The 23,901-nt window shown below is 41.4% G+C and overlaps 1 protein-coding gene across 3 annotated transcripts in view, besides 1 other annotated feature; it reads right to left on the reverse strand.

Annotated features, from left to right (window-relative positions):
• Marchf3 (membrane associated ring-CH-type finger 3) overlaps window positions 1–23,901 on the reverse strand; it is a 163,800-nt gene that overhangs the window by 128,362 nt on the left and 11,537 nt on the right. The window lies entirely within an intron of this gene.
• Window positions 6,841–8,914: an enhancer, noted in NCBI's record as "VISTA enhancer mm109". NCBI's record gives its function as "enhancer in: heart[3/11]" and the evidence as "EXISTENCE:transgenic organism evidence [ECO:0001131][PMID:17130149]".

A 23,901-nucleotide genomic window follows, 5' to 3' on the forward strand; every position in this document is an offset into this window, starting at 1 on the left:
ATCTACTGAGATGGTCTAAAATAGTGTAGATAGTTACATCTTAATTACAGACCTTCAGAATTTTCACCAATATTATAGAAATTAAAAATAGTTCAGGTATGATGGAAGAGTCAGTAGTTTCTCCCCACTCTACCCCGTGTTTTTATTTATAGAATCACACCTAATTCTCCTGCTCAGACTCTCCAGTATTGATTTAGGTGTGTGATCCCATTCTCTCTTCACCCCCTTTTAAAATAAGAGTTGAATTAGCCAACACACGTAGTCACAGCTACTGAGAACACTGAGGCAGGAGGACTGTGTATCTGAGGCTAGCTGTGACAACGTAGACCTTGTTTCAAAGAAAGATCTGGGAGGGAAGCTCACCAGTAAAGCTTTGCATCTAATCCTTTCTACCGCAAAAAGGCAAGTTGATTTTCATCTGCAAGACTGCTCAGCCCATTTCTTGGCATCTTGATAAAAGAAACACCAACATATGTACACACACACACACACACACACACACACACACACACACACACACACACACATATCGCTTGCAGGGGTGGGTGTGTAATTCAGATATAGAGACTATGTCTTTAATTCATGAAGCTCTGGGTTCCTTTCCCAGCATACACTGAGTGTGATGGTGAATACCTGTAATCATAGCATTAGGAGGTGGAGGCGGGAAGATGGGATGTTAAATATCACCCTTAGCAACATAGTTGAGTTACAGGCCAGATTGAGTTTTATGAGACCCTGTCTCAACAAAGCAGAATACCACCAAGTTATGTGAATATTTATTGTGGCATTATTAATAGTGAGTCAGATCTGAATACAATCCAATTTCCTATAGCTGATCACCAAATAAAGAGTAGATCCACAATAGAATACTACATAGAAATAGAAAAGGAAGTAACTATTGTTATACACAATAACATGGGCACCCTTCAGATGAAAAGGCTTTGGGATAGAATCTAGACTCAAACCAGGATACATATGATCCACAGTATATGACTCACTGGAAAAGGGAGAACACTAGAGTTAGAAAACATGTCAGATAGCTGCAGATGTAGCTCTGTGGTAGAATGTTTACTCATCATGTGGAAGACTTGGATTTGATCCCTAGTACAGCAAATCACCACCACCACTGCCACTATCAAACAAACATAACTAGGTCAGAGTGAACAGAGGTTGGTAGTGAAGGAGGATGGACTCCAAAGGGCAGGAGAAAATTATGGATTGTGTTGATAGTTATATGGCTATATATATTTGTCAAAGAACATATAACATACCCTAAAAAGGTTGCATTTTACGACAGGTAAGTTATATCTCAATAAACTAAAATGAAATCTCTGTGTAAACTATTCAGTGTTGAGAGTCACAGACCTCAAAACAAGTTAGCTTCCCACCTTCATCAAGATCTGCAGCCCTTGTCTTGAGAGCTGGAGGTGGAAGCCTCTCAAAGGCAGGCACCTCGTCCTTCTCTGACACTGTTTACCGAGTGCACTAGTGTGTAAGTGTCCTGTGCCAACAGCCCTGGAGAGTGTCAAGTCTGCTCCTCATGAGGCTTCAGGTATTAGGAAACTGAAATTTGCAAGGTGCTCATATGTTCCTTTGTATAGAGTCTGCCTGGATGTCAATGCTTTCACAATCATGGGAAACAAGAGGTCATTTCAGACTGAGAATCTGAGCCTGCTGTGCATGATGAAGCAAATTAATCCTTATTACTTTGTCTGGACACAGCACAGAGAGGTAGGGGGACCCTCTAACTTTGTGACATTCTCTCTCTCTCTCTCTCTCTCTCTCTCTCTCTCTCTCTCTCTCTCTCCCCCTCTCCCTTTCTCTCTCCCCCTCTCCCTTTCTCTTTTGATTTTTCGAGAGAGGGTTTCTCTGTGTAGCCCTGGCTGTCCTGGAACTCACTCTGTAGACCAGGCTGGCCTGGAACTCAGAAATCCGCCTGCCTTTGCCTCCCAAGTGCTGGGATCAAAGGCGTGCGCCACCACTGCCCAGCTACTTTGTGACATTCTCATAGAATATTTCTACAGTTAGTATTTTAGCAGAGAAATATGCCAAAACCATTATATATGGTCTCAATTTTGAACGGCTATGACTTGAATTTTAAGTTTTATTTTTCCCCATCCTTCCCCTAACATATAAATCAGTCAAGCATAAGTGGAGAAATACCTATACAGAAATAAATGCTAAGGGCTGTCAACAGGAACAAGTTAAAGGCTTGGCCTTCAGCAGCTGCCATGGCTACTCAGATCCTGTCAATGGAAGCAGAGTGTGATGCTTTAGAAACCTACGAGTACACTGTCAAGACAGCCAGGGGAGGGGACTGGAGCAGACTCATAAGGCACAATTTACAACGGGTCCTTCATGAATAGATAAGGTATGTGATTGGACATTTCATGCTTTGCATAGCTCAAGTTCATATTTGTTTAAGCAATCCATTATCTGCTATGTTGGAGGAACCTGGAAATCATGGGTATTTAAAAAAAATTTCTCCCCAAATTCAATGTCTTTGGGCCTCAAGCCTCTGCATTTCTCCATAAATCTCAGACTCTACAATTAATGCGGAAGAGAAGCACTAGTGATGGGATAATAAACAATTCTAAATTTTGCAGCATGGCCAAAATGCTGGCATAACAGAGCCAATAATCTGATTTGGCAATTAAGAAATCATTACACAGCTTTAATAGAGCAACTTTCAGCAGACAATAGGCCAGGGGTCCTGATGACTCATTCTTGCTACAACCTCACTTTCTGAGTCCCCCACATTTTTCACTAGGGCATTCCAGCAGGGGGCTCAGGTGGCGCTGTACTGCTTGTGGCCAAGCCTGGGGATGTGCAGAGCTGATTCTGAGAAAAACAGGAAAGGGAAGAGAGGACATATTGGTGGGGCACTTAGAGAGAGACCGAGGCACTTGCTTGTACCAGGGACTATGCATCTAGGATCTTCAATCTCCTGGTGGAGGGATGTCAACAAAAGCGCTGAAATTCAGGAGGGCCTTTGCTCCAGCATTACCATTGCTAACCAAAACCTGGATATTACCTACATGTTCAGCAGAAAGATGCTAAAATCAAAAATTGATTATTTATACATGATGAATTAAACAGAGCCAGTAAGAAGAAGAAAAAAAATAGTGGGAAGAGAGAAAAAGGTATCCAGTATAAATTAGTTAAAAACCAGAGTCGAGAAGAATGTAACAGGCTCCTACTACATCTGCATACACGGTAAGAGAAGAGCACATACAAATGCTAATATTGGTTGTTGGTTATAGCTGGGAAGGAAAATAATGAGAGGCAGGAGAGAAACGTTTACTACTCAATTCATATCCTTCTGTAACTGTTTATTACTAAAACCAATCTGAGAGCATTTATCGTCATCTGTTAATAGCATCAGGGTAATTGAAACAACATGCGTGAGTGTTTTAGAACTAACCTCCCAACCTAAAACACTGCAGTGGCTTCTCAGCATTTTCTCACTTCACTGAGCATCTCTGGAGATGACTTGGCTGTAGAACGTTATCTCCCCTGAGCATGACCTGACCCAGTTGTTTTCTTGACTTTTAGAATGAACATCTGCATCATCCACTATGAGCTTCACATTCCTGTCCAGACCAATAGTACAGCCTGTCTCTCTGCAAATTCATATATCCACAGAGCTACACCTGCATCTGGGAGCTGTTCTGCAAGTGTCTGAAGATGAAGTTAATGGGATACACTGTGATCTTCTCCTGTCTTTCACAGCCACAGCACATGAAGGTGAAGTCTCAGAGAGAACAGACTGGTGCCTGCTTGAGTTTGCTTTTAAAATTACACTGTATAATGCAGAATGCTAACAAGTACTTTCTGGGGCTAGCCTGAATCACCATCTGAAAACTATTCGTGAGGGTGCTATTAAGTGATGGAAGTCAAACTTCACTTTAGCTTAGGGTTGGGGCGATGCCTCTGGAGGAGTGCTTCCTCCCCCAAATGAGGATCTGTTTTCAGATCTTCAGTACCCACAAAAAGCTGTGCACGGTACACAGGACTGTAATCTCCGTGCTGAGGCAAGGGTTGCAAAGACAGCGAGATTGTTGAGGCCTGATGACCAGCCAGCCACGCTGTAAAACACTATGTTTCCAGGTTCAGTGAGAGACTCTATCTTAAGGAATAAGTTATAGTGATGAAGGAGGAGACCAATCCTCCTCCTCTGGCCTCTCCATGTATGTCATGGGCATGTGCTCCCATGTACACACACACACACACACACACACACACACACACACACACACATGTCATGGGCATGTGCTCCCATGTACACACACACACACACACACACACACACACACATATTATGGGCATGTGCTCCCATGTACACACACACACACACACACACACACACACACACGCACATGCACACGCACTAAATAAACAAGCAAGAAGCTTAGCTTAATAGTGGCTACTGATGTTACCGCCCAATCCTTGAGCAACTAACACTTAAGTGTGGTGAGAAGTTTAGATGCAGAGAGGCAACAGACCTGGTAAGAATGCACAATACAGCTAGTCAGTCAGAGAGAACTTCCATCGTAGAGGGGAGGACAGGTTCGGAATGCCAAAGCAGAAGAAAGACAAGTAGATGGCAGAATGAGAAGACAGGAGGAATACACAGTTAGCTTTTCATGTGACAAGGAAGGGAAGGCAGAGGGGGTAAGGACTCACTCCAGAGGGGCTGGAATGCTGCCCAAGGAGACTGGATGCCCTTCTGTACTCTAGGACTACATCAAGATTTCTTGGCATGGGCATGGATGGAAACCACTGAACCAGAAAGGAATTTTGGTGCTAGAGAACTGGCTCACTGTTAAACAGTGTGATGAACGGATCTCAGGCTAGTGACCGCAAGAGACCATAGGATGTGTAAGAAACTGCCCAGAGTCAGGGAAATATGCATACATAAGACGGAGGTAAGAAACTAAGAAAGGGAGATGAAGCTGTCTAGAAGACTGCATGTTTACAGAGGAATACTAATTTGTTACGTATTTATTTTTTTTTAGACAGGGATATTATTTTTCTTTTTTCATCAATAATTTGTTTATTCAGTTTACATCTTGATCACAGCCCTCCTCCCTCCTTTCCTCCCAGTCCCATCTTTACAAATCCCTCCCCTACTACCCTTTTCCCTCCTTCTCAGAGAAGGGGAAGCCCCACTAGGGTACCACACCACCCTGGGATAGCTGGTCCCAGAAGGAATAAGCCCATTCTCTCCCACTGAGGACCAACCAGGCAGTACAGTTAGGGGAAGGGGGTCCAATGGCAGGCAACAGAGTCAGATACAGCTCCCACTCCAATTGTTAGGGAATCCATATGAAGACCAAGCTGCACATCTGCTACAAATGTGTAGGGGTCCTAGGCTCAGCCCCTGCATGCTCTTTGATTGATGTCTCTGAGCCCCAATGAGCCCAGGTTAGTTGACTCTGTAGGTCTTGTGGTAGATAGGGTTTTTCTATGTAGCTCAGGCTAACCTGGAATTCTCAATTCTTTTGCCTCAGTCTCCTGGAAGCTTTGTTTATAGGTCTGTGCCACTGTACCTGGCTTTTGATTTTTCTCATTTCCCTGAGTTTGGGGAATAAGATACATATCCTTTTCAGTGATTTGACCAAGAGTCAGTGAATCTGCTTGACATGATCCTTGAGAAAGATTCCGGATTCTTCCACCTCACTTCTGAGGATCTGATTCTAAACACACAGATATAAGACCTTTCTCAATTCTGTTTCAGAATCAGTTAGTACCAGAAACAAGGAGGGGTGGAATCCCCAGATCCTTTTGAAACTGAAAAATCCCAATCCCTTCCAGTCATAAACATATATAACTTTGGAACAAAGGCTTTAAAGATGGAAATAAAGTGACTTAAGAGTCATGATGAAATGGCTTTAGTGAGAAAACACCGATTAAGGAACTTCTCTTAACCATGGAACATCTCTCCAGCCCTTAGATCCTATTTCTAATAGAAATGGCGTAATAATCTGTTTAGACTAGCTTCTAAACCCACTTTACCTCAAAGTGACTGGGCACTTTCTTTTCCTCCCTCCCTCCCTCCCTCCCTCCCTCCCTCCCTCCCTCCCTTCCTTCCTTCCTTCTTTTTTTTTGATAACATTCTTTTGCTCCCTTCACTCAAACTCAATCTCTCCTCTCTTTCTCTCTTGAGAAATTATATTAGGTCAGCCATAACATTTTTGTCCATTTGATATATCAGACTGATTACGCTGACAGTGTAGACTTGGCTCTTGGAGAGTTAACCAGACTCTAGTATTACTATCACTGAGAAGCACAGCCAGTTGTTTTGGAAAGTGATCATAAAGATATTCTGCAGAAATTCATCATTTAAATGACAGAAGTCTCACTTATTCCCTTGTACCAACCTCCCTCTCTCCCAATCCTCAGACTGTGTCACAACAAACTGAGACACCACAGAGATTCGCTGAGAGAGAAAAGCCCCCAAGTCTATGGAGGTTACTTGAGAAGCTCTAAGTCATAGATTACAATGAAAACTGGGCTGGCAAGATGGCTCCGGGACTAAAGCTTGCTGCACCACGTTTGATGACTCTAGCTTGATCCCCAGACTACATAGTAGGAGAGAATTGACTCCTAATGCTGTTCTCTGACCTCCACATGTGTGCTACAGTGATTGTGTGTACACATGCGTGCATGTACACACACACACACACACACACACACACAGAGAGAGAGAGAGAGAGAGAGAGAGAGAGGGAGAGAGAGAGAGAGAGAGAGAGAGAACTGGAGACTCAGCACAGGCCACAGACATCAGGACTAACACATGCATGCCAAGCCCCAGAGGTCCCTGGCAAGCTCCTCATCAGCCCTCAAGGAGACACAGCATACTGTACTTTCCACATAATTGCTTTTCAGGTCTGCCTCCCACACAATCCTTCAGTGAATACCTAAGTCAGCAAAACAACAGGAATTTTTATATTGATCCTGAAATACTGGCAAGTCTGTAAGTTATGGGACTCAGCTGGGGCAAAAACAAAATATTGGCAACTGCATAGGAACTTCTTTAATAAGACAGTGTAGAAAGCATGTCCTTTTTCTTCCCCTACCCAGATGGCAGGTTTCTGTTTTCTTACACAATGCCCATTTGTATGGCAATTATGCCCTAACCGGCTTTCAGTGAATGCATTAGAGCCATCCAGCCCAGCACAACTTCCTGAGCACCCTGCCTCTTGGAGACATGGAGTCTGTGTACAGAGCTAAGTCCTGCATCCCGTGCTTCTGAGTTTCAAACTTTATCCTTGTTCCCCAATTCTGCTGTCTCCCTGACATTCTGATTTGATCCACACTGATCTACTCCCAGTTAGCAATTCACCTCCATGACAGTATCACTATCCCACCCATTCACCTTAGTAATGTTTCTCAAGCTGAACTAGTCTTTGGTATTCTGTCTGGTACTTGGTCACTTCAAGGGAGCCTCAAGTAAAGGTGTAGTTTCAAAAAAAGTGATTTGCTTCCATATGGTAGACTTTTCTAGAAGTAACATATATGGTATAACATATTCACTCAACAAATATACTGAGTGACTATTATTATAAGACTTAATGGTGGAACTATAACAAATGGGGCTTTGTCCTTTTGGCTTTCTCCCAAGAGCACGTACTGATGTCTCATAGCAGATAGATATCTGCTTGTTCCATCAAAGCCAAATTATGGAAACAAAGCAAAATAGTAATAATACCTTAAAGTCAGGCTAAAGCTCAGTTTTCAAAGGGCTGTTACATGTCTTTTAATATTCATGATCTTAAGTTAAATTCTCACTAGTGAGTTGAGAGAGACCTTTAACATCATTTAAGCAACCTTGATTATGCTATTTCTGTTCCCCTTTTGCATAGCTCCCTCATCAATCTTCCTTCAACAAGAATCTCTTGGAAACATGTTCCCTGGGCATCCCCGCCCTCAAATGCTTACTCTCATACACTGCTTCTCACTGATAGGAGAAACAACTTTAGGGCCTCAAGTGGTATGACAGATCAGATCTAATCCACAGAGTCCATTGGTCTGGGTGACTAAGTAACTTACTCACTGAGTTAGATGTCAACAGAGCCAAAGGCTCTCAGATCTCTCAATAATTCTAAATGCTCAGATAAATCTAACAGGCCCAGATCTCACACAGAAAGGAGAAACAGGGAAGGATGAAGGAGGAGCAGATGCTGCTGAGTCCATTCACTTGACAGGATCACTAAAGCAGAGACCTTTGGAGTCCCTTCACTAACAGGGCAGAACACAGGCATTTATAACCATCTATGAGTAAACGAGACACTGTACTGACTTGTGTCTCTCAAGTTGTCCTCTTAAAAAGCCTTATGGTGTTTATAATTCTTTTTAAAAATATTTTTTATTACATATTTTCCTCAATTACATTTTCAATGCTATCCCAACAGTCCCCCATACCCTCCCCACCACTTCCCTACCCACCCCTTCCCATGTTTTGGCCCTGGCGTTCCCCTGTACTGGGGCATATAAAGTTTGCAAGTCCAATGGGCCTCTCTTTCCAGTGATGGCCGACTAGGCCATCTTTTGATACATATGCAGCTAGAGTCAAGAGCTCCGGGGTACTGGTTAGTTCATAATGTTGTTCCACCTATAGGGTTGCAGATCCCTTTAGCTCCTTGGCTACTTTCTCTAGCTCCTCCATTGGGGGCCCTGTGATCCATCCAATAGCTGACTGTGAGCATCCACTTCTGTGTTTGCTGGTGTTTATAATTCTATTTCAATTAAAAACATTTAAAAATAAAGTCAACCCTGTTATAAAAATACAAATAACATATGCATTTTATCCATTATTGAAAACATTAAAACAAGAAAATACTGGTTATCAAAACAAAACAGAACAGAATCCCTAGAGCTGACTAACTAGATGACGCCTCTTTCTGTTCAGATATTCTAAAGTCTTCAGACACAAATTATGTATATGCCTGAACTTTACAGCTGTGTACAAAGTACTACAACTTAATATGGTTTAAATCATACGCATAAAACCTGCCTCTCCTACCATACCATCATATGGCTAGACACTCAGGCCTAAAACTTGGGGTCATCTTTGCTTTCTTTCTATTCTTCAGCCCACATCTCCAACCTATTACCAGGTCTTGTTTGTTCCATTACACTGAAATAATTTCTCTTCATCCCTGCTGCCATCACCTTACCCAAACCACTCTCTAGTCTTACCTGAACTACAGCAGTGGCCATGTTGGCTGCTTTGCTTCCCTTTCTTGTCACTGTATAATCTACCATTCTTTATAGCAACCAGTGACCAGGGTGTCCAGGAAAATACAAATAGATCATGGTGAATTTGTCCCAGTAATAAGGCCCTGAGTATGTATCTATGGGGACGAGGGACATTTGGATATGTTAGACTGAGAGCCCTCACACCACCACTGCACTCTGGAAAGGCAAGAATGAATCCTTTTATATGGAACTCAAGGAAAACAGCTGTAATCATTTGGATGTATGCCACTTGGAACCCTACAGAATGGACACTGCACATAGCGACACATTCCTAAGGATTTAGAGTGGGAAACGGGAAGACTGAGGAAAAGCTGGAAGGACTTTTTGAAGAATGACATGGCTCATAAGGATTTCAAGAATGAAGCTGGGAAACCACGCCAGCTACCAGGAAGATGTTAACTCTGTGGCGAGTGATGAAACTGGTTAAGAATTCCAGCCATACCACATGGCCTTTAGGGGAAAAGATCGTGCATTATCTCAGCCCTAATAACACTTGTCTGCTGATTACCAGAAGACTCAGCAATAGAGATGAGAGTTATATTTAAATGCTCGTTTAAGTTCCTTCCTCACCACTTAAGCCTGGCCTACATACAACTGGCATAGTTTGTGACTATGAAAAACATACCTACCTACCTCTGTTCATGGTGGTTCTCTCGCTGAAAGAAGTATGATGGTCCTTACATTTGCACGGGCAAAGAAACTCATATGCATAAAATATCTAAGCAAAAGAGATGGGCATAGAGAAGAACAGCAATTTCACCAGCTCCAAATTGGAGTCAGTTGTTATTATGGTTAGTCAGGGTTTATTTTCTGTAATGAATGTAAAGATGATTAGTTATTTCAACATTCCAGTGCTGCATTGGCATGAAGAGGGAACTACTTAGAAACCATTTTTCCAGAGCCTGGGCAGCTTTGCCTTGAGTGAAACAGCATCACTCAGGTATTCAGAGGTGGCTGGGCCCATTAGTCTCCCTGTGGCATGGTTCACCTACACAGAATTCCATGGCTACTTGTACCTCCCCACCCCATTTTCCCCCAGGCTGGGTGAGCTTCTTTCTAAAGCCCAGTTTGTAAATCAGACATAATCAGGAGTTTCAGATGAAATTAACTTCCACCAGTCCCATGCTTAGCTGTTTCTACAATGGAGTGTGCTGGAAGAAACTCTGCCTGGAGGGAGCAATCAATAATCAGAGTAGAGAAGAGAACAGAACAATGAATGCGAGCCTCTCCAGACAGAGCAGCTAGGGAGCAGAGCTTCCATCTTATTTAGCTCTTCAGCCTTGGAACCTAGCATGTGCCTTGTGTTCACAAAAAATGCTTGTTGAATTGAATGGACAATTCAATAATGGGAATAAAAGGAAAAAAAATAGTACCAGAGAGGGAAGGTTGGTGACTGGGGTGGGAAACTAGAAGAATGAGTAGTTAGGGATACTGGAGACATAAGCAAATCATAGTAGCGAAGGAATGGAGGATAAATATTACAACGATTTACAAACAAGGGATGGAGAATCGAATGTCAAAGGAAGATCCAACAAAAGCATCACATTTGTACACGTCTTCACTAATGTAACATGTATATGTTCACACACATGTGCATATAAACACAGTAAATACCACTGGGGAGTTAGCATTTGCTGCAAAGATGAAAGGGCAGAGGACTCTTGGAGTTGCTCATGTTGGTTTTAGCTCTTGCTCACAGGAAGCTGGCTTGTAGCTATTAAGGGCCAACAACAATTGGAGGTGGCACACACTGGGGAGGGGAGGCATGTCCACCAGTAAGGCCCTCAACTCTAGGAGGGGAGGCATGTCCACCATCAAGGCCCTCAACTCTAGGAGGGGGGGCATGTCCACCATCAAGGCCCTCAACTCTAGGAGGGGGGGCATGTCCACCATCAAGGCCCTCAACTCTAGGAGGGGAGGCATGTCCACCATCAAGGCCCTCAACTCTAGGAGGGGAGGCATGTCCACCATCAAGGCCCTCAACTCTAGGAGGGGAGGCATGTCCACCATCAAGGCCCTCAACTCTAGGCTCTTTGTTCTCCAGAAATGTTATGGGCACTCTGTTTTTCCTTTTTCTGTGGGAGATTCCTTCTGGTTTGACTTCCTAATATAACCTCAAATCTACCTGAGGACCCACCTTATTTTTATCATCTATATATAGCATCGCATATCTGCTCTCTATAAATAGGTTGCCAAGCTGCACTGTGCCTTTTGCAACGTTAAAGCAGAAATAGTCCTAACACAGATCAATAATGTTTGCCCATTTCTCCATCCTGCTCTGCTTATTTTTAGCCCCCTATGCAGAGCCCAATATTTATAGGAAAAACTTCACACACTTCATATCACCTTCAGGAGTACTACCAACTGATGACCAGGGAAGCAAAGAAAAAAATTAATTTACTTTAATCTTGTCATGTCTTTATATAATAGTAATAAATTCAGACTCTGTAGGCATTTGTTCTACTATCTCATCACATGGATTTAGGCCTTTGGGGAAGAAGATCATGAAGCTTATAAAATTTTATACTTATTTTAGTACTCCTTGTGTTCTTCCATCTGCCAATTTATCTAAGGTTCGGTTCTTTATCCCACAGGCTCCCAATCCAGAGAGAAAGCTCTGAGTTACTTGGAAATGGGAAAGACTGTGACCCTCAGCTTTACCTCTCTTTACTAAAACATCATTTAGTGCATAGATGAATCACAGCTGCAGAACCCCAGTGAGAGGGGCCACAAGGCTCAACAATATAAAAGGTGTATTAGAAATAGCATTGAACACCCAAGCGAGTAATTGGGATCTGGCTCTCTCTAGGGGTACTTTATTATTTCCGTGTTTCCTGTGGAGTTTCCAGCATAAGACTCACACATGGTTGTTGTGAGCGGATGCTGCTCAGAAGAAAAACAAGGTGGTGTTTGTTTGTTAAACATAAGTAGTATCAATAAATCCTTGAGCCCCCAGTAGACTTGTGAACTTTAGGGCTGGGGTCTTAGGGAGTCCCATTTTATATGTGCATCTTTAGGAAACAGACGGAAGCCTGCAATGGCACACACACTTGATTGAAAGATTAGTTTATGCCACTCAGTGATACACGTTACATAAGTCTTTAGGACATTCATGTCCTATTTATGTCACTCTCTGACTCTATGTAAGTCACTTAAGTCCTTAGGACAGCCCTGTCCTCATGTGGGAGTATTAAGGGGTGTCCATGGCAACAGTCATCAGTGGGCATGTGAACATCCTGAAATTATGGGCAAAATTTTCCCAGAATCTGAATGTAGTTTTTATGAGAAGAGAGTGTGCATCTTCTGTTGGTCTAAAGCAGCCTATGATTCTTCCGTGCTCCTACAAGTTTAAGAACTTTTAGTGTAAAGCAGGAGTTTGGAAAATGATTGGGTCATGAATTTCAACACCGAGAACCTTTAGAATATGTGTGGTGTGTCTATATACAGATATGTAGATACATGTGCTACACATCAGAATCACATAGCATGAGGTGAATGCAAAATAAACAATGGTGAACCAATGTTTGCTTTAACTTGAGGCCCATGCCATGAGAGGGAGCCCATGCTCTACACTGCCTGGAACCATAGACTGGATAGGCCACCTTGGATGGGTGCTTTGTCCAGTCATCAACAGAGAGCCTCCCTCTGACAGCAAATGGGAGTGGGTTCAGAGACCCATAACCAGAAATTACAGAGAGAGAGAGAGAGAGAGAGAGGGAGGGAGGGAGGGAGGGAGGGAGAGAGAGAGAGAGAGAGAGAGAGAGAGAGAGAGAGAGGTAGATTGATTCTAAATTGAGGTCTCCATCGGGTCCTTTCCCTTGGAGACTGGGAAACCCTGTGGAAGAGGCAGGGAGGAAAAACTTTAGGAGGCATAGAAAATCAGGAGAACTTGACTCACCAAATCAACTAGGGGCTCACGTGGGCTTATGGAGACTGAAATGGCAAGCATGGAGCCTGCATGGGTCTGTACCAGGTCCTCTGTGTATGGTAAGGCTGTTAGCTTAGTGTTCTTGGAAGACTCCTCTGAATCTTTGTCTGCTCTTGAGACTCTTTTCCTCCTATTAGGTTGCCTTGTCCAGCCTCGATATGAGAGCTTTTACCTTGTTTTACTATATCTTGTTTTGCCCTGTGTGGCTGTCATGTCTTGGAGAACTACTCTTTTCTGCAGTCAAAACAAAGTAGGAGTGGATCTGGGGGAGAGGGAAGGTAGGGGGTGCTAGAAGGAGTGAAAACTTTGGTTGGAATGTATTTTATGAGAGATGAACCTATTTTCAATAAAATGGAAAAAACCCATTTATTTTAATATAGCTGAACATAAAACCTTTTATCATCCTAAATGGCCATTTTTTCCAAGAGGAATATAACTGAATATGACTGAATATGCCTTGATACCTTTGAAAATCTATATTTATTTATTCATGATACATTAATTTGGAAATGTAGCTCTAAGTTCAATTTTTTTATTATAATATGTGGACTTTAATGCTTTTTCATAGTTTTAAGTGATAAAATCACACATAAGATAAACATTTCCAGACACTGTTTTCATAATATTCTGTGTAGAATGGTATTTATTTTCTTGGTTAGTCTTAGAACACACATTTATCTCGAAAGAACATATTTTCTGTTGTGCCCCACCCCCACCGCTCTGCTAGGAGGCACAGCAGTAAAGTAGCGTATTATCACAAAAATGCAGAACACTTTCTTTTTCATAGGAGAAAAAATAAATATAACTTACCTGTAGCTTTAACCACTCTTAAAGATGGTTCAAGAAGACAATCAGCAAATCTCCATGAGGTCCAAAAGATTTTCACGAACTGTCAACATTCTATGGCTTCCCTGACACACGGGATGGATTTTTCATTTTTTTTTTTTAAACTAACCTTATTAGTAGTGTCCCATAACATTCTGTGTACGTCCATTCTCAACACTGGGCTATATACTAGCTGCTCATAGCAAAGGCACAGAGAATGAGCCAATCTTTTGTCACTTCACCCTGGGATCATTCGTAAAGAAGCATCTTAGAGGAAACACCACTCAGTTGTTTTTTGTAAAAAGTGTTTCATTGACTGTGAGGGATTCCGCATGGTGACTTACCAATAGAAGCTCTTAGCATACTTCACCTATGGAACAGACACTAGCCAGAGCGGGAGGTCAGGTAAACACAGCGCCCACATCTTGCCCCATGTCATCTGTCCTACAGGATTTGTTTCTTTGGGATTTCAGAAGCCTCTTCTCTCATTCTTTCAATATCATTTTCTGATTAAAAAAACTATTTTAGTTAATATTTTTTCAACATCTTACTTTATCTTATGTTAGGACAGAAACCAGGAGGCAACAAGTGTGTCCAACAGATAAGTAGTTTCTCTACTTTTGCAAATAAAAGAAATACCAGGAGAGGGTTCAAAACCACATCATCTAGCCTAATGAAATTTTATTAAAATTCACTGTGATGGACTAGGGATTCAGCTCAATGAGGAAGCATGTGTCTAACACGCTCAAGGCCCAGGATCAAGCCACAGCACAGATACCAAATGACAATAAGAGGTCCTGCAAATTACTTCCCAAATTAAGCATTATTTATTTATTAATTTATTTAGTTTTGTTTTTCGAGACAGGGTTTCTCTGTATAGCCGTGGCTGTCCTGGAACTCACTTTATAGACCAGGCTGACCTCGAACTCAGAAATTCGCCTGCCTCTGCCTTCCAAGTGCTGGGATTAAAGGTGTGCGCCACCACACCCGGCTAAGCATTATTTTAAAACCTACATTAAGTTGAAAAGAGCCCATGTTTTTCTGATGACACCTTCATATTATCATCAGGAAGTGCTTCAAGGCAAAGTGTATGTTTAATTTCAATATTTTCATTCTCAATGATAGTGGGTACAGACCTATATTTCAAATAGTTATATAAGTTTTGAGGTGTGAGGATAAACTTATAAAATATGATTGGATTGTTATCCTGTTTAGGTAATAATTTGGCCAACAAGCAATTTAAAACAAAATGTCATTTCCATTTTTGTATTGCTTATTGTGCTTGAAAAAAACATTTTCTATTATATTTTAATTAGTCTCTTCCTTCCTTCCTTCCTTCCTTCCTTCCTTCCTTCCTTCCTTCCTTCCAGACAGGGTCCTACCATGTAGTCTTGGCTGGTCTGGAACTGGCTATGTAGACCAAGCTGGCCTAGAACTCAGAGAGATCCATGATCCACTAGTCTCTGCTTCCTGAGTGCCAGAATTAAAGGTGTGTGACACTTCACCTGGCTTTGGTTGTTATTTTTGATGTAATAATGCATCTTAATGCATTCTGCTGCTATCATTGTGTTGTACAGTTGGAAATATGTAACATTCTACAAGTTAATCTAGTTGGACGGTATAAATCCACACAATATCCTACAAAGCAAGTGAGGGAATAAACTTCACATTCTGCATGTCCAGGAAAAGTCTCACCTTAACACCCCCCAAACTCCCCTTAACACATTATGGGAAAGGGCAAATGTTAATTCATCTATGTATTACTTTAATTTTTATTATTTTGCAGGACTAAAGGTGAACCAAGGGTCTTTGAGATAGCTCAGTTGATAAAGGTGCCTACCATCTTTAAAAAAAGGTTTTATAAAGAAGCTTGGTGACTTGAGTTTGATCTCCAGAACCCACATGGTAGAAAGAAAGAGAACTGACTCCTACAGCCAGTCCTCTGACGTCTATACATATACCATCACACACACACACACACACACACACACACACACACACACACAACACACACACACACACTGACTCAGAATGTAAAAATGAATGAATGAATGCCATTGATTAAAATTCCAGTATTTTGTTGTTGTTGTTGTTATATCTTCATTGGTTAATCTTGTAAACTCTGCTCTAAAAACTTGAATCTAGGTTACCCTGTTGCCCAACCCACAAATGAAAGGAAGCAATGGGCCCTGAGCTTGAAAGGTACTGGCTTTCAGTTTCCTACTGCAGAAGAGCTCCTGACTAATGGCTAAGGTCACCTTTAAGACCCTGAGGATTCAGAGAAGGTTTCCCTTCAGAGGGCTCCGAGGGAATAACCGAGGAGGGTTACTTGGTGAGTGAGTATCTCCTGTGGTTACTGCGAAGAGTGAATCCACTCTGGGAGTTGGGAGAGTCTACTCTGTGTTAGAAGGAATGCTGGGCAACGTCAAGAAGCCTATCTCAAAGCAAAGTTACCCGACACATACAAATTGCATTCCGAAGCCTTAACAGCTGCAAGTGGAGCGATGTGATGGGGTCATGTCTTTTCAGAGTCATTCTCCTGGACAGCTCTACCTCGTGTGGGAAGAAGAAACAAATTGCATTTTATTATGTGGGGAATAAAAGATTTCTAAATTTAGTCTTTATCACCTGGAATCTTTGCTTTGAACACGGCTTTCCATATGCGCTGGTCTGAGGGCAGCAACTCAGAACTCCAGGGTGTACTACCATAGGTAGCAATGACAAAGGTGTGTGCCAAATAGAAGCCAGACAACCTGGTCTGATGACCAAAGCTGTATTAAGAAAGGACAGTCAAACATTTAAAAGAAATTATTTCTAGGCAGGAGTATCTGGTTATCCACATGTAACATATCTTAAAGTATTTACTCAACAACTTAATAGGTTGTAAAATAAAGAACAATTGAACCAAAACCTGACCTCCAGAATCTTCCTGGTCACATTTTCCCCATCAAAACCCCAGAAATGCCAAAGCCTCTTATTCCTTCCAGAGGCCAACTGCTCTTCTAACTAGAGAGCTTCACAAAAGCTAAGGATAATTCATTCGTAGGAAATTAACTCGGTTGGCTATGTCTAAGTCTGTGGAACAGGGACTGTATTTAACTTTTTAGTATTTCTTAGGAAGGAGTTTTGTTAGCAGAAAGAAAACTAATCAAATCTAAGTTGCTTTTTGTGAGTTTTGAGATCCCACCAATATTGTCTATCCAAAGGACTAAGATAAATCATTAAAGAGCCACGTCTCATTTAGAGCTGCAACAACCTTTCCCTTAGGCCTCTAGGAAAGTGATAGGGTGGCGCTTACAGCTTTTTTGTTTGTGCTACTCCTCATACTAATGTTGGCTTATAAGCACTGGTGTCATATTTCATACATGAAGGGACAGAAGTAACTAATTATGTGAATCCTCACCGGGCTCTGGTTACATCTTTGCATATTGAATTTCCCCTCTTTATTTTACTACGAAACTAAACCCTCCACACCCCACTGACTCCAGTCACCCGACTCAGCTGAAAAATAGTCTTGCTTCTTCTTGCATTCAAGAATGAAACATGCTGGCTATTCTTTTGGGATCAGACACCTTTAATTGAGTTCTTCAATGCCAAAATGCTAATTTAAGCAACCAGCTAGTAACCTTGAGCACTGACTTCACAATTAAAAGTTCCTAACCAGATACTGATTTTACAGCCTTCCTTCTACCTTACAGGAAGGAAGTCACTCAATAGGCTTAAGACATGAATAGTGTCACATGATCTTAACACCAGAACATGTCCATAGAAATGATAGGTTTTTGTTCCTTTCCCAGAAAGGAAACATAAGGCCCTGGAAGGAGTCTGGTGGCCTTCTACATCACCTCCAGTCAGAAGCAGAGGTAGAGTCAGGTGCAGGATTTTGACTGGGGTCAAAGCAGACTAGAAGACCTGACTATCTGGTCATTTACATTGATTTTAGAAAGAAATGTCATAGTAGAAACTAGAAACAGGTAAATAATTTTAAAAGATGCTAAGTGACTTCACAAAACATGTATGGGTTTACAGATTTATTATTCATACATTCCTGAAACTAGAAAGAACAGTCAAAATTCTGAGCCTCCATTTAAAAGCAAAACCATCTTCCAGACACTCCCAGATCTTTTCTAGGATGTGTTTCCACAAACCTGTCACCTCACATCCTCTAACCCAGGTCTAGACAAGGAGCTGACCCTATAACTCACAACCAGCTCACACTGTGATGGCTGAAAACAGGCATGCAAAGGGGGAAAAGGGCCAGCTGTCACCTCAGTTGTCACACTTTCTGATTTTCTTCAATCAAAAGCAACCAGACTTTTTACTGCTGATAGGGAAAAACTCTCAGAATTTTGCTTCTTGAGGGCTGCATTTCCAACCCATTCCCCAAAATACTCTCCCTGGATCAGGCAAGATCTAGGTTGGGTGTTTAAGTTGAAGAAGGAATATAGACTAAAAATACTGCCTATACTTTTCTCACTTATGAATATTATTCAGCCCCAAGAGAAAGAGTCTGGTGTATATAATAGCATGCACAAGCGCGGAGACCATTATACCAAGTGACGTAACTCGGACACAAAAAGACAAAAACTGCATGGTCCCATTTAAAATGAGATGGAGACAAAAATAGGGAATGGTGCTTTTCAGGGTGTTGGTGAGGAGAATAGGCAGTTACTGTTAATATGGGTGTACATCTCCTTCCAGGGCCGTATGTTTCCTTTCTGGGAAAGAAACAAAAAACCTAGGTCATTTCTACGTTCTGGTGTTAGACCATGTGATACTATTCATGTACAAGACAAAGTGGGCTCTAGAGAGAGATGGTGTTAACAGGTGCACAGTACAAAGGTGCTTAGTACCAACTGAACTGCTTAGTTTAAAGGTTAACATGGTAACTAAATAATAAAAAAATACTTGTTCTGTTCAGATTTTCTTCTACTTCTCTGCCCAAAGTTATAACCTACACAAAATACTTCCAGTACAAAATAGAGTGTTTTAATCTGCACTAATAACCTTTGAAAACACAAGCCTAGGGAGGCCTCTGAGGTTCACGCAATAAAACTCTTCACTCAAAGTACAGTGAGTCTGTCAGCCAGGATACATTTGTGAAGGACTCGAATAAGGCTCTAATGACAGATTCAAATTCAATCATCACGGCATGCCTCTATCTACTCATCCAAATAACCACAGGCTCTTTGGGCATGCACTCAGCTGCTTAATGCAGCATGAGGGAGTGGCAGTGCTCAGAATCCAAGGCTCTGTTTTGGTTTGAGCCCCTCCCCACAATGTAGTATTGCCTCTCATCAAAACAAAGGCCGGGGAACACTACTCCTTTCTCCCTCAGGCTTTTGTGTAAAAATGAGAATATTCAAGTATCTTGGCAAAACTCAGATATCTCTAGTGGTGATCATTTCCACTTTAAATATTAAATGTTCCTCATATTGTCCCCAAAGACAAAGAAATGATAGCTGGCTTTCCTAAAGGCACCCCTTCCCAGATGTGCTTATGCTATCACACTTTCAAATATGAAGACAAAGGAGACTTGGACGAGAACCCGTGAGAAATGTTCACAATCTATTATTCCTTGTTAACATTTTCAAACATCAAGTGAACCCATCCATGTAAGTGTATACAGCTGATTATGGCTTTCTGTGTACACTGATAGAATGTAATGACTGCCATTTTAATTGACATTCTGAAGTCTGTCACTGTGCAGACCTAAGCAGCTCAATTATTTTGCCCAACTGGAGAAATGCAATATTCAGAAACAAATGAGAATAAGACATTAAAAGGCTATCTTTGCTAATACTTTGAAACGGAGCTAAAGTCAGTTATATCCTGTTGAGCCCGACTAGTGCTTTGGATGGCCAATGCAAGCACGGTGAGACATACTGCTTGGGTCTCTAATCTTAGCTGTGACATTTCCTGCCTCATGTTTTACCATCAATAGTGACCTACTTGTTAGGCTGTGTGGTTTTCCAACCAGAGCTTTTGATGCTCACACATGGGAAACACAATTATTTTTATATTTAGCACAAAATGTAGCCATGAAACATTTAAAATGATTTCCAGCTTAAGCTATCTGCACTAATCCTGTTTTGCAGTAATTTTTTTCTTTGTCATTTAGAAATACAGTAGTTATGGTCTACTATAAACAAAGCATTCATCCTTTGTTTTCTAAGCAACCTGTGACAATGCTAAGGCATATTAGTATTTAATATATAGAAAACTAATGAAGATTCAAAAAATCATGGCCTAGTTACTCAAGGGGGGAACTGGTAGCACATGTCTTGTTGAAAGCGAAAGGAAGCAATGCTACTTCTACCATCTAGAGTTGAGACACTTAGGAAAGGGAAGCTAACTCACTAAAATTAATAAAAGAGTAGACAAAAGTCTCAGATTAGAAACAAGCACAAAGAGCCCCAGGTTTCATGAAGGAAAGTTTAGCAAAGCCTAAAATCTCACTGAGTAACAATGCACTAGAGGTTACAAACCCCAGGGAAGAAAGTCTACCAATACAATGAAATATGCCTAAAGGTAACTCAATAATAATGTTGTTCTACTAGGCAAAGTAATACTGCTGTCCATAGCTTTCAAAATTAAGAAGAAAGTCATCACTTCAAATTTACATATGTATGGAACACTGCAAACACTGCTCAGAATGTAGGTTGGATACCCAAACCTCCAGGAAAATGAACAAAGGCCCCACAATCTAACAAAGGATACTTTCTTGTTCCATGCCACTTGTGAATAAGTAAGTTCCCAACATGCAACCAAATTTCCAAATGGATGTCAGGAGTTTGCACTACACATACTTAAGTGACTTTCTGAAGCTATGGCTACCACACCAGCTCAAAAGCAGCTGCCTTTGTGAACCATAAAGGACCTTTCAAGTCAGTGTTCAGACATGGCAAAGCACATGTTCCACTTTGCCTCTGCCAAAGAAACCTCATTGGCACCCTGCAAAGTGCTTGGGAAGTACTCCAGCAATGTGTGTACCCATTATGAATTCTTTCTCATCGCCACTGCTTTTGCTATACATTTTCCATTAGCCCATGCTGCTTCTCACCTACACAGCCTTGACAGGAGAGGAAAAAAAAAAAGGAGAGAAAGAAAAAGAAAAGCTTCAGTTGATCCATAAAAGGGCCAATCTATTATACATGGAGACTACCCTGTCAAAAGCAGGCCCCCAAGAGCCAGAGACCGTAAGCTTATAAATCTTAAATAATAATAATACTTAAATCATAATGATACATTAACCCAGCCCTTTAATTCCTGGTCTCGTTTTCACCAGATCCCAATGTACGCTCACACAATTGTATTTCCAACTTTCCTCAGGTTATAAAGTCAGTATACAGCAAGGAGAAAGGGTCCCCACCAACAGCCCCAGGAAGAAGGCATGATGTGAACACTGAAAAAGCCTCTGTTCATTTCTTCTGACTTGTTTCTGAGGCAAAAGAACTCCCATGGTATGTACTCACTGATAAGTGGATATTAGCCCAGACACTTAGAATACCCAAGATATAAGATACAATTTGTGAAACACATGAAACTCAAGAAGAACGAAGACCAAAGTGTGGACACTTTGCCCCTTCTTAGAGTTGGGAACAAAACACCCATGGAAGAAGTTACAGAGACAAAGTTTGGAGCTGAGATAAAAGGATGGACCATCTAGAGACTGCCATATCCGGGGATTCATCCCATAATCAGCTTCCAAACGCTGACACCATTGCACACACTAGCAAGATTTTGCTGAAAGGACCCAGATAGAGTTGTTTCTTGTGAGACTAGGCCAGGGCCTAGCAAACACAGAAGTGGATGCTCACAGTCAGCTATTGGATGGATCACAGGGCACCCAATGGAGGAACTAGAGAAAGTACCCAAGGAGCTAAAGGGATCTGCAACCCTATAGGTGGAACAACAATATGAACTAACCAGTACCCCGGAGCTCGTGTCTCTAGCTGCATATGTATCAAAAGATGGCCTAGTCGGCCATCAGTGGAAAGAGAGGCCCATTGCTTGTGCAAACTTTATATGCCTCAGTACAGGGGAATGCCAGAGCCAAAATGTGGGAGGGGGTGGGTAGGGGAGTGGGAGGGGGTATGGGGGACTTGAAATGTAAATGAAGAAAATACCTAATAAAAAAAATTGGGGAAAAAAAAAAAGGAAAACAACCTGCAAGACCCTAACTAAAGAGTGCCCTCAAACACAGGTGCGTCTTACTCCCTCCCCATAAAACTGCAGTCTGCCGTCTGGGAATCAGACCCAGGAAGGTCAGCCAGAAGGGTGTTTCACAGTAAGTGACTAGCAGCAGGTTTTATGACAAGGGAACATCAGGTGACAAAAACCCCAAGTGGATTGTCTCATACTATGGGCCAGGATACCTTAGTTCGTGAGGTCCCCTGGGGAAGGGCCTAGGGAAAAATGAGCAGAGATGAAGGGAATGCAAACTTTTTGTCCAACTTAAATGATAATTTAATTACATGCCAATATCGAACTGCCTCAGAACACAATGCCTTACAATGTAATTAGCAGGAAACAACCCATAGAACAACAATAAAATAAAAAACTGTACACATTTACAAAAGCACTCACTTTAATGAAGAAGGAGAAGCCAGAGCAAAAGGACTTTGGAAGAAAATACTGCCTCATCTATTCCAGTTGCTTAGGAATCAACATGTGCGGTAAAGCTATTTTTCAATTTGCACCTCCATAATTACTTTGGAACAATTAAGAACACAGTTCCGAGAAAAGAGTCATTTAAGTACATATATGAGTTGAAAATTATGTGTATGCAGAGAAATCAATTTTAAGTGAATTTACCATTCTAAATGCAATTGTAATTCTCACTCCCACTTTAAAATTCAGTCTTATACGTAATTTCATTTTTTAACAGTTTATATCAAATTAAAAGTGTTGGTGTCAATAGGCTTTCTAAATAAGAAATTCAGAATTTATTACGCAAATGCCCCTAGTATAAGGCTCCACTAAAACCCACATGTATATAGCTATAGTAAGTGTATCTTTTTTCCCAAAGAACTTTAATATTCATTTCTTTTGCCCTTGAACAGAATAAAAAGTAGATTTAATTAGTTTTCAAATTTTCCAAGAAAAAATTCTGAACTTGATAGATTCAGGCTCAAATGACAACTGGCATCTTACCTTAGGTGGGAGATAAAGGCCAACTCTGGATTACTAGAAATCTATATTTGTAAGTATTCATTCATTAACTTATTTATATGTTTGATCATTCATTTTAAAATACAGATAGAAGGCCACAGATCAAAAACTAGATAACTAAGTAAACTATATGAGACTGTGGCAAGTAGCATGAAGAAAACAGAAGTGGGGAGGGATCAGGACCCAGGAGAACTACTGAACAGATAGATAGCATGGTCCTTGGATAGTGTTATAAAGAGGAGATATTTAATAGCCTGGGTAGAGTGGATGTAGCCATAGGAACAGAGGCTGTGTATCCAAGCAGAAGGTACCATGAATACAAAGGGTCACAGGTGGGGAAGAGACTGGCTTATTACACCAACAATAAGAAAGCCATGTGGTTAGAAAATTGAGCAGGGGCCACAGGATGAATAATGAGGTCACAGAGATGGGCAGGGTCCAATCACTTTAACACTCTACTGGTCTTGATAGTCCCAGGACTGTCTTCCAAGAAAATGGGCAGTCATGTTGAGTGAGAAGGGTCATGAGGGAGCTCATGTCTGAATCCAAGCTTAGCCACTTAGTAGTTGTGGGATCTCAGTAAATTGCTAACTTCTCTTGGATGCTAAATTCTTACTGTATAAAAGCATACATAAGAAATCATGACCAGTTATAATCACCCATAATTATCAGTCTTGTTAACAGAATGATATATAAAGTTAATAAAATTG

The sequence above is a fragment of the Mus musculus genome, chromosome 18, assembly GCF_000001635.26.
Source record: "Mus musculus strain C57BL/6J chromosome 18, GRCm38.p6 C57BL/6J".
Lineage (NCBI taxonomy): Eukaryota > Metazoa > Chordata > Mammalia > Rodentia > Muridae > Mus > Mus musculus.